The following is a 10,047-nucleotide window of genomic DNA, read 5'->3' as shown; positions in this document are numbered from 1 at the left end:
GCTAACTAGTCCTAGGGCTTTGAGAAAACCAAAATAAATTATATATCAAAACGTGCGGCTTCATCGGGAATAGTGTGCTATGACTTTTCTAAGAAGTTCGTCATTTTATCGCAGAATTATTCGCAAAAAACTGCGCAAAAAGTCCCATTGAAAATGAATGGGGAGTGAAAAAAATCGGCTCAAAAAATCCACTTTTTTCCAAACGCCACTGCGTCGCCATACGTTCACCTAGAAACTTCATTTAACCATCAAAACGCAGTGATTTTTCTTGTCTCCGCAGGAATGTAATTTATGTCAGGCTGAGATTTACAGTTTTTGATCAGTGAGTCCTCAAAAAAGTGAAAATTCTCAAAATTTGCTCTGGTTAGAGTGCGGCATGTCAGTTGGTAGAGTGGAGGAGAGGAGAGAAATCCGCCTGAAAATTTCCCGATCGCATCGCCCTCACGACCAAACCATAAAAGTTAGGGGAATGAAATTTGGTCAGATTGTAAACAATTTTCCTGGGATTCAAATGAATCCAAGTTTGAAGACCTAGCTCTTTCTGAAGGGAAATGGCAGGCAGCAGTTTAGACCAAAGTTGCACCGTTCTCTCCATAAGAACCAATGTAAACTGAATCATCTGCCTCATGGAGGGACAGTGTTTTTTTAAATCGCTGTAACTCGGTCATTTCTCACAATATTTGGAAAATAATTACATTTATGGAAAGTCACGGCCTTCTTCTCGCTCACGGTCATTTTAGTTTTCAGCTACCATTCACGGTTAGCCCACAATTAGCACCAGAACGAGACGTTGCGCACTGCTCCTGAGAAGCACTTTTCTGCTGTCTGTGGCAGGCACCGTTGCTATGGGGCCCATAGCAACCGCTCTTACACACGCGCAGGCATGTTCGCACGCACACACACAGACTCATTGGTGTGCCACACCCACCTTCACACCCAATACTTCCACAGGAGCTGCATTTCAGCCTGAAAATCAGTTCAACCTCTCAGCTTCACACAGCCTTTAGAGCAGGGGTGTCAAACTCAGTTCCAACACACCTGATTCAAATGATCAGGCTCGTTATCAGGCTTCTGCTGTGCTTGATGATGAGCTCATTATTTGAATCAGGTGTGTTGGAAGAGGGAAACATCTAAAACATAGAGGATAGTGGACCTCCAGGAACAGAGTTTGACACCCCTGCTTTAGAGTAACTCCAATCCAAATGTTGACCAGGTGAGATCTTCCTGTCTTTCCCTTTCAAAATAAAAGCACAGCACAATTTCAAAATAAAAGCCTGCGATTGGCCTGAAAACACCAGTTAAACCTCTCAGCTTCACACAGCCTTTACAGTAACTTCAATCCAAATTTTGACCAGGTGAGATCTTCCTGTCTCTGCCTTTCAAAATAAAAGCACAGCACAATTTCTAAATAAAAGCCTGCGACAGACTGGAAACGCCAGTTAAACATCTCAGCTTCACACAGCCTTTACAGTAACTTCAATCCAAATTTTGACCAGGTGAGATCTTCCTGTCTCTGCCTTTCAAAATTAAAGCACAGCACAATTTGCCAGTTAAACCTCTCAGCTTTACACAGCCTTTATAGTAACTCCAATCCAAATTTTGACCAGGTCAGATCTTCCTGTCTCTGCCTTTCAAAATTACTTTAAAGCACAATTTGCCAGTTAAACCTCTCAGCTTTACACAGCCTTTAGAGTAACTCCAATCGAAATTTTGACCAGGCGAGATCTTCTTGTCTCTGCCTTTCAAAATAAAAGCACAGCACAATTTGCCAGTTAAACTTCTCAGTTTCACACAGCCTTTACAGTAACTCCAATCCAAATTTTGACCAGGTGAGATCTTCCTGTCTCTCCTTCAAAATAAAAGCACAGCACAATTTCAAAATAAAAGCCTGCGACGGACTGAAAACTCCAGTTAAATCTCTCAGCTTCACACAGCCTTTACTCCAATCCAAATTTTAACCAGGTCTGATCTTCCTGTCTCTGCCTTTCAAAATAAAAGCACAGCACAATTTCAAAATGAAAGCCTGCAACAGACCAAAAAAAGCCAGTTAAACCTCTCAGCTTCACACAGCCTTTAGAGTAACTCCAATCCAAATGTTGACCAGGTGAGATCTTCCTGTCTTTCCCGTTCAAAATAAAAGCACAGCACAATTTCAAAATAAAAGCCTATGACGGACCAAACAATACCCCTCTCCTGCCCAGCTCTGGACATGCATACATCCCGAGCCCCTCCCACGATTTCCGCGAGCGGGAATTGTCTAGTTATTATTCACGTTTCCGCCGTTTTTTCGGTCACTAACTCGTCCTAGGGCTTTGAGAAAACCAAAGTAAATTATATATCAAAACGTGCGGCTTCATCGGGAATAGTGTGCTATGACTTTTCTAAGAAATTCGTCATTTTTTCGCAGAATTATTCGCAAAAAACTGCAAAAAAAGTCCCATAGGAAATGAATGGGGACTGAAAAAAAATGGCCTTGAAAAATCCACTGTTTTCCAAACGCCACTCCTTCGCCATACGTTCACCTAGAAACTTCATTTAACCATCAAAACGCAGTGATTTTTCTTGTCTACACAGGAATGTATTTTATGTCAGGCTGAGATTTACGGTTTTCAATCAGTGAGTCCTCAAAAAAGTGAAAATTTTCAAAATTTGCTCTGTTTAGAGTGCGGCATGTCGTTGGTAGAGTGGAGGAGAGGTGAAAAATTCGCCTGAAAATTTTACGATTGCATCGCCCTCACGACCAAACGATAAGAGATAGGAGAATGAAATTTGGTCAGATTGTAAACCATTTTCCTGGGATTCAAATGAATCCAAGTTTGAAGACCTAGCTCTTTCTGAAGAGAAATGGCAGGCAGCAGTTTAGACCAAAGTCGCACCGTTCTCTCCATAGGAACCAATGTAAACTGAATCATCTGCCTCATGGAGGGACAGTGTTTTTTAAATCGCTGTAACTCGGTCATTTCTCACAATATTTGAAAAATAATTACATTTATGGAAAGCCACGGCCTTCCTCTCGCTCACGGTCATTTCGGTTTTCAGCAAGCATTCACGGTTAGCCCACAATTAGCGCCAGAACGAGACGTTGCGCGCTGCTGCTGAGAAGCACTTTTTTGCTGTCTGTGGCAGGCACCGTTGCTATGGGGGCCATAGCAACCGCCCTTACACACGCGCAGGCATGTTTGCACGCACACACACAGACTCATTGGAATGCCACACCCACCTTCACACCCAATACCTCCACAGGAGCTGCATTTCAGCCTGAAAATCAGTTCAACCTCTCAGCTTCACACAGCCTTTAGAGCAGGGGTGTCAAACTCACTTCCAACACACCTGATTCAAATGATCAGGCTCGTTATCAGGCTTTTGCTGAGCTTAATTATAGTGTATCATTTGAATCAGGTGTGTTGTAAGCAGGAAACATCTTGAACTAAGAGGATAGTGGACCTCCAGAAAAAGAGTTTGACACCCCTGCTTTACAGTAACTCCAAACCAAATTTTTACCAGCTGAGATCTTCCTGTCTTTGCCTTTCAAAATAAAAGGACAGCACAATTTCAAAATAAAAGCCTGCGACGGACTGAAAACTCCAGTTAAACCTCTCAGCTTCACACAGCCTTTACTCCAATCCAAATTTTAACCAGGTCTGATCTTCCTGTCTCTGCCTTTAAAAATAAAAGCACAGCACAATTTCAAAATAAAAGCCTGCAACAGACCAAAAAATGCAAGTTAAACCTCTCAGCTTCACACAGCCTTTAGAGTAACTCCAATCCAAATGTTGACCAGGTGAGATCTTCCTGTCTTTCCCTTTCAAAATAAAAGCACAGCACAATTTCAAAATAAAAGCCTACGATGGTCCTGAAAACATCAGTTAAACCTCTCAGTTTCACACAGTCTTTACAATAACACCAATCCAAATTTTGACCAGGTGAGATCTTCCTATCTGTGCCTTTCAAAATAAAAGCACAGCACAATTTGCCAGTTAACCCTTTCAGCTTCACACAGCCTTTAGAGTAACTCCAATCCAAATTTTGACCATGTGAGATCTTCATGTCTCTGCCTTTGAAAATTAAAGCACAGCACAATTTTAAAATAAAAGCCTGCGAAGGACCGGAAAATGCCAGTTAAACCTCTCAGCTTCACACAGCGTTTAGAATAAATACGCCGCTCCGAACATGCACCCATCCCGAGCCCCTCCCACGATTTCCGCACCAGCGGGAATTGTCTAGTTATTCTTCACGTTTCCGCCGTTTTTCGGTCGCTAACTCGTCCTAGGCCTTTGAGAAAACCAAAACAAATTATATATCAAAACGTGCGGCTTCATCGGGAATCCCGGGCTATGACTTTTCTAAGAAATTCGTCATTTTATCGCAGAATTATTCGCAAAAAACTGCGAAAAAATTCCCATAGAAATGAATGGGGACTGAAAAAAAAAATCCACTGTTTTCCAAACGCCACTCCTTCGCCATACGTTCACCTAGAAAAGTCATTTAACCATCAAAATGCAGTGATTTTTCTTGTCTTCGTAGGAATGTATTTTATGTCAGGCTGAGATTTATAGTTTTTGATCAGTGAGTCCTCAAAAAAGTGAAAATTCTCAAAATCTGCTCTGGTTAGAGTGCGGCATGTCAGTTGGTAGAGTGGAGGAGAGGAGAAAAATCCGCCTGAAAATTTCACGATCGCATCGCCCTCACGACCAAACCATAAGAGTTAGGAAAATGAAATTTGGTCAGATTGTAGACAATTTTCCTGGGATTCAAATGAATCCAAGTTTGAAGATCTGGCTCTTTCTCAAGTGAAATGGCAGGCAGCAGTTTAGACCAAAGTCGCACCGTTCTCTCCATAGGAACCAATGTAAACTGAATCATCTGCCTCATGGAGGGACAGTGTTTTTTAAATCGCTGTAACTCGGTCATTTCTCACAATATGTGGAAAATAATTACATTCATGGAAAGCCACGGCCTTCCTCTCGCTCACGGTCATTTTAGTTTTCAGCTAGCATTCACGGTTAGCCCACAATTAGCGCCAGAACGAGACGTTGCGCGCTGCTGCTGAGAAGCACTTTTCTGCTGTCTGTGGCAGGCACCGTTGCTATGGGGCCCATAGCAACCGCCCTTACACACGCGCAGGCATGCTCCCACGCACACACACAGACTCATTGGAGTGCCACACCCACCTTCACACCCAATACCTCCACAGGAGCTGCATTTCAGCCTGAAAATCAGTTCAAACTCTCAGCTTCACACAGCCTTTACAGCAGGGGTGTCAAACTCAGTTCCAACACACCTGATTCAAATCATCAGGCTCGTTATCAGGCTTCTGCTGAGCTTGATGATGAGCTGATCATTTGAATCAGGTGTGTTGGAAGAGGGAAACATCTAAAACATAGAGGATAGTGGACCTCCATGAACTGAGTTTGACACCCCTGCTTTAGAGTAACTCCAATCCAAATGTTGACCAGATGAGATCTTCCTGTCTTTCCCTTTCAAAATAAAAGCACAGCACAATTTCAAAATAAAAGCCTGAGATGGGCCTGAAAACACCAGTTAAACCTCTCAGCTTCACACAGCCTTTAGAGTAACTCCAATCCAAATTTTGACCAGGTCTGATCTTCTTGTCTCTTCCTCTCAAAATAAAAGCACAGCACAATTTGCCTGTTAGACTTCTCAGCTTCACTCAGCCTTTACAGTAACTCCAATCCAAATTTTGACCAGGTGAGATCTTCTTGCCTATCCCATGCTGCTCCGGACATGCACACATCCCGAGCCCCTCCCACGATTTCCGCGAGCGGGAATTGTCTAGTTAGGGGCTCGGGCTTCGGCACGAGCCACTCTCCTCTCCATTGCAAAGCAATGGGAGGAGAGTGGCTCGTGGCGAAGCCACGAGCCACTATTGTTCTCCTGCTGCGTTTATTATTATATTTTCTTCACGTTTCCGCCGTTTTTCGGTCGCTAACTCGTCCTAGGGCTTTGAGAAAATCAAAACAAATTATATATCAAAACGTGCGGCTTCATCGGGAATCCCGGGCTATGACTTTTCTAAGACATTCGTCATTTTTTCGCAGAATTATTCGCAAAAAACTGCCAAAAAAGTCCCATAGGAAATGAATGGGGACCGAAAAAAATCGGCTCAAAAAATCCCCTTTTTTCCAAACGCCACTGCTTCGCCATACGTTCACCTAGAAACTTCATTTAACCATCAAAACGCAGTAATTTTTCTTGTCTCCGCAGGAATGTATTTTCTGTCAGGCTGAGATTTACAGTTTTTGATCAGTGAGTCCTCAAAAAAGTGAAAATTTTCAAAATCTGCTCTGTTTAGAGTGCGGCATGTCAGTTGGTAGAGTGGAGGAGAGGTGAAAAATTCGCCTGAAAATTTCACGATCGCATCGCCCTCACGACCAAACTATAAATGTTAGGGGAATGAAATTTGGTCAGATTGTAAACAATTTTCCTGGGATTCAAATGAATCCAAGTTTGAAGACCTAGCTCTTTCTGACGTGAAATGGCAGGCAGCAGTTTAGACCAAAGTCGCACCGTTCTCTCCATAAGAACCAATGTAAACTGAATCATCTGCCTCATGGAGGGACAGTGTTTTTTAAATCGCTGTAACTCGGTCATTTCTCACAAGATTTGGAAAATAATTACATTTATGGAAAGCCACAGCCTTCCTCTCGCTCACGGTCATTTTAGTTTTCAGCTACCATTAACGGTTCGCCCACAATTAGCGCCAGAACGAGATGTTGCGCGCTGCTGCTGAGAAGCACTTTTTTGCTGTCTGTGGCAGGCACCGTTGCTATGGGGGCCCATAGCAACCGCTCTTACACACGCGCAGGCATGGTCGCACGCACACACACAGACTCATTGGTGTGCCACACCCACCTTCACACCCAATACCTCCACAGGAGCTGCATTTCAGCCTGAAAATCAGTTCAACCTCTCAGCTTCACACAGCCTTTACAGCAGGGGTGTCAAACTCACTTCCAACACACCTGATTCAAATGATCAGGCTCGTTATCAGGCTTCTGCTGAGCTTAATGATAGTGTATCATTTGAATCAGGTGTGTTGTAAGAAGGAAACATCTAAAACATAGAGGATAGTGGTCCTCCAGAAACTGAGTTTGACACCCCTGCTTTAGAGTAACTCCAATCCAAATGTTGACCAGGTGACATCTTCCTGTCTTTCCCTTTCAAAATAAAAGCACAGCACAATTTCAAAATAAAAGCCTGCGATGGGCCTGAAAACACCAGTTAAACCTCTCAGCTTCACACAGCCTTTAGAGCAGGGGTGTCAAACTCAGTTCCAACACACCTGATTCAAATGATCAGGCTCGTTATCAGGCTTCTGCTGAGCTTGATGATGAGCTGCTTATTTGAATCAGGTGTGTTGTAAGAAGGAAACATCTAGAACATAGAGGATAGTGGACCTCCAGGAACTGACTTTGACACACCTGCTTTAGAGTAACTCCAATCCAAATGTTGACCAGGTGAGATCTTCCTGTCTTTGCCTTTCAAAATAAAAGCACAGCACAATTTCAAAATAAAAGCCTTCGACGGACTGAAAGCGCCAGTTAAACCTCTCAGCTTCACACAGCCTTTTGAGTAACTCCAATCTAAATTTTGACCAGGTGACATCTTCCTGTCTCTGCCGTTCAAAATAAAAGCACAGCACAATGTCAAAATAAAAGCCTGCAAGGTACTGGAAATGCCTGTTAAACCTCTCAGCTTCACACAGCCTTTACAGTAACTTAAATCCAAATGTTCACCAGGTGAGATCTTCCCATCTCTTCCTTTCAAAATAAAAGCACAGCACAATTTCAAAATAAAAGCCTGCGATGGACGGACTGGAAAACGCCAGTTAATCCTCTCAGCTTCACACAGCCTTTACAGTAACTCCAATCCAAATTTTGACCAGGTGAGATCTTGCTGTCTCTTGCTTTCAAAATAAAAGCACGGAACAACTTCAAAATAAATGCCTGTTATGGGCTGGAAAACGCGGAAATACGCCTCTCCGGACATGCACACATCCCGAGCCCCTCCCACGATTTCCGCGAGCGGGAATTGTCTAGTTAGGGGCTCGGGCTTCGACACGAGCCACTCTCCTCTCCATTGCAAAGCAATGGGAGGAGAGTGGCTCGTGGCGAAGCCACGAGCCACTATTGTTCTCCTGTTGCGTTTATTCTCTTTTCTTCACGTTTCCGCCGTTTTTCGGTCGCTAACTAGTCCTAGGGCTTTGAGAAAACCAACATAAATTATATATCAAAACGTGCGGCTTCATCGGGAATAGTGTGCTATGACTTTTCTAAGACATTCGTCATTTTATCGCAGAATTATTCGCAAAAAACTGCGAAAAAAGTCCCATAGGAAATGAATGGGGAGTGAAAAAAATCGGCTTAAAAAATCCACTTTTTTCCAAACGCCACTGCTTCGCCATACGTTCACCTAGAAACTTCATTTAACCATCAAAATGCAGTGGTTTTTCTTGTCTTCGTAGGAATGTATTTTATGTCAGGCTGAGATTTATAGTTTTTGATCAGTGAGTCCTCAAAAAAGTGAAAATTCTCAAAATCTGCTCTGGTTAGAGTGCGGCATGTCAGTTGGTAGAGTGGAGGAGAGGAGAAAAATCCGCCTGAAAATTTCCCCATCGCATCGCCCTCACGACCAAACGATAAATGTTAGGGGAATTAAATTTGGTCAGATTGTAGACAAATTTCCTGGGATTCAAATGAATCCAAGTTTGAAGACCTACCTCTTTCTGAAGTGAAATGGCAGGCAGCAGTTTAGACCAAAGTTGCACCGTTCTCTCCATAGGAACCAATGTAAACTGAATCATCTGCCTCATGGAGGGACAGTGTTTTTTAAATCGCTGTAACTCGGTCATTTCTCACAATATTGGGAAAATAATCATATATACGGACAGCCACGGCCTTCCTCTCGCTCACGGTCATTTCGGTTTTCAGCTAGCATTAACGGTTAGCCCACAATTAGCGCCAGAACGAGACGTTGCGCGCTGCTGCTGAGAAGCACTTTTCTGCTGTCTGTGGCAGGCACCGTTGCTATGGGGCCCATAGCAACCGCCCTTACACACGCGCAGGCATGCTCCCACGCACACACACAGACTCATTCGAGTGCCACACCCACCTTCACACCCAATACCTCCACAGGAGCTGCATTTCAGCCTGAAAATCACTGAAACCTCTCAGCTTCACACAGCCTTTAGAGCAGGGGTGTCAAACTCAGTTCCAACACACCTGATTCAAATGATCAGGCTCGTTATCAGGCTTCTGCTGAGCTTGATGATGAGCTGATTATTTGAATCAGGTGTGTTGTAAGAAGGAAACATCTAGAACATAGAGGATAGTGGACCTCGAGGAACTGAGTTTGACACCCCTGCTTTAGAGTAACTCCAATCCAAATGTTGACCAGGTGAGATCTTCCTGTCTTTCCCTTTCAAAATAAAAGCACAGCACAATTTCAAAATAAAAGCCTGCGATGGGCCTGAAAACACCAGTTAAACCTCTCAGCTTCACACAGCCTTTTGAATAACTCCAATCCAAATTTTGACCAGGTGAGATCTTCCTGTCTCTGCCTTTCAAAATAAAAGCACAGCACAATTTGCCAGTTAAACCTCTCAGCTTCACACAGCCTTTTGAGTATCTCCAATCCAAATTTTGACCAGGTGAGATCTTTCTGTCTCTGTCTTTGAAAATAAAAGCACAGCACAATTTCAAAATAAAAGCCTGCGATGGGCCCGAAAGCGGAAGTTAAACCTCTCAGCTTCACACAGCCTTAAGAGAAACTCCAATCCAAATTTTGTCCAGGTGAGATCTTCCTTTCTCTGTCTTTCAAAATGAAAGCACAGCACAATTTCAAAATAAAAGCCTGCAACACACCGGAAGACGCAGAAATACGCCTCTCCGGACATGCACACATCCCGAGCCCCTCCCACGATTTCCGCACCAGCGGGAATTGTCTAGTTAGGGGCTCGGGCTTCGACACGAGCCACTCTCCTCTCCATTGCAAAGCAATGGGAGGAGAGTGGCTCGTGGCGAAGCC

At 43.6% G+C, this 10,047-nt stretch overlaps 1 long non-coding RNA gene across 1 annotated transcript; it reads right to left on the bottom strand.

Annotated features, from left to right (window-relative positions):
- Positions 1-864: 864 nt before the first annotated feature.
- LOC127536859 (uncharacterized) lies at positions 865-9,521 on the bottom strand. Its single transcript, XR_007946069.1, has 3 exons — positions 9,243-9,521; positions 5,172-5,281; positions 865-928 (listed from the first exon to the last, which is right to left on the bottom strand). It is a non-coding gene; the product is annotated as an uncharacterized LOC127536859 (long non-coding RNA).
- Positions 9,522-10,047: the final 526 nt, after the last annotated feature.

The sequence above is a fragment of the Acanthochromis polyacanthus genome, chromosome 13 (genome assembly GCF_021347895.1).
Source record: "Acanthochromis polyacanthus isolate Apoly-LR-REF ecotype Palm Island chromosome 13, KAUST_Apoly_ChrSc, whole genome shotgun sequence".
NCBI classification, from domain to species: domain Eukaryota; kingdom Metazoa; phylum Chordata; class Actinopteri; family Pomacentridae; genus Acanthochromis; species Acanthochromis polyacanthus.
This window is presented reverse-complemented; position numbering and strand designations above follow the sequence as displayed.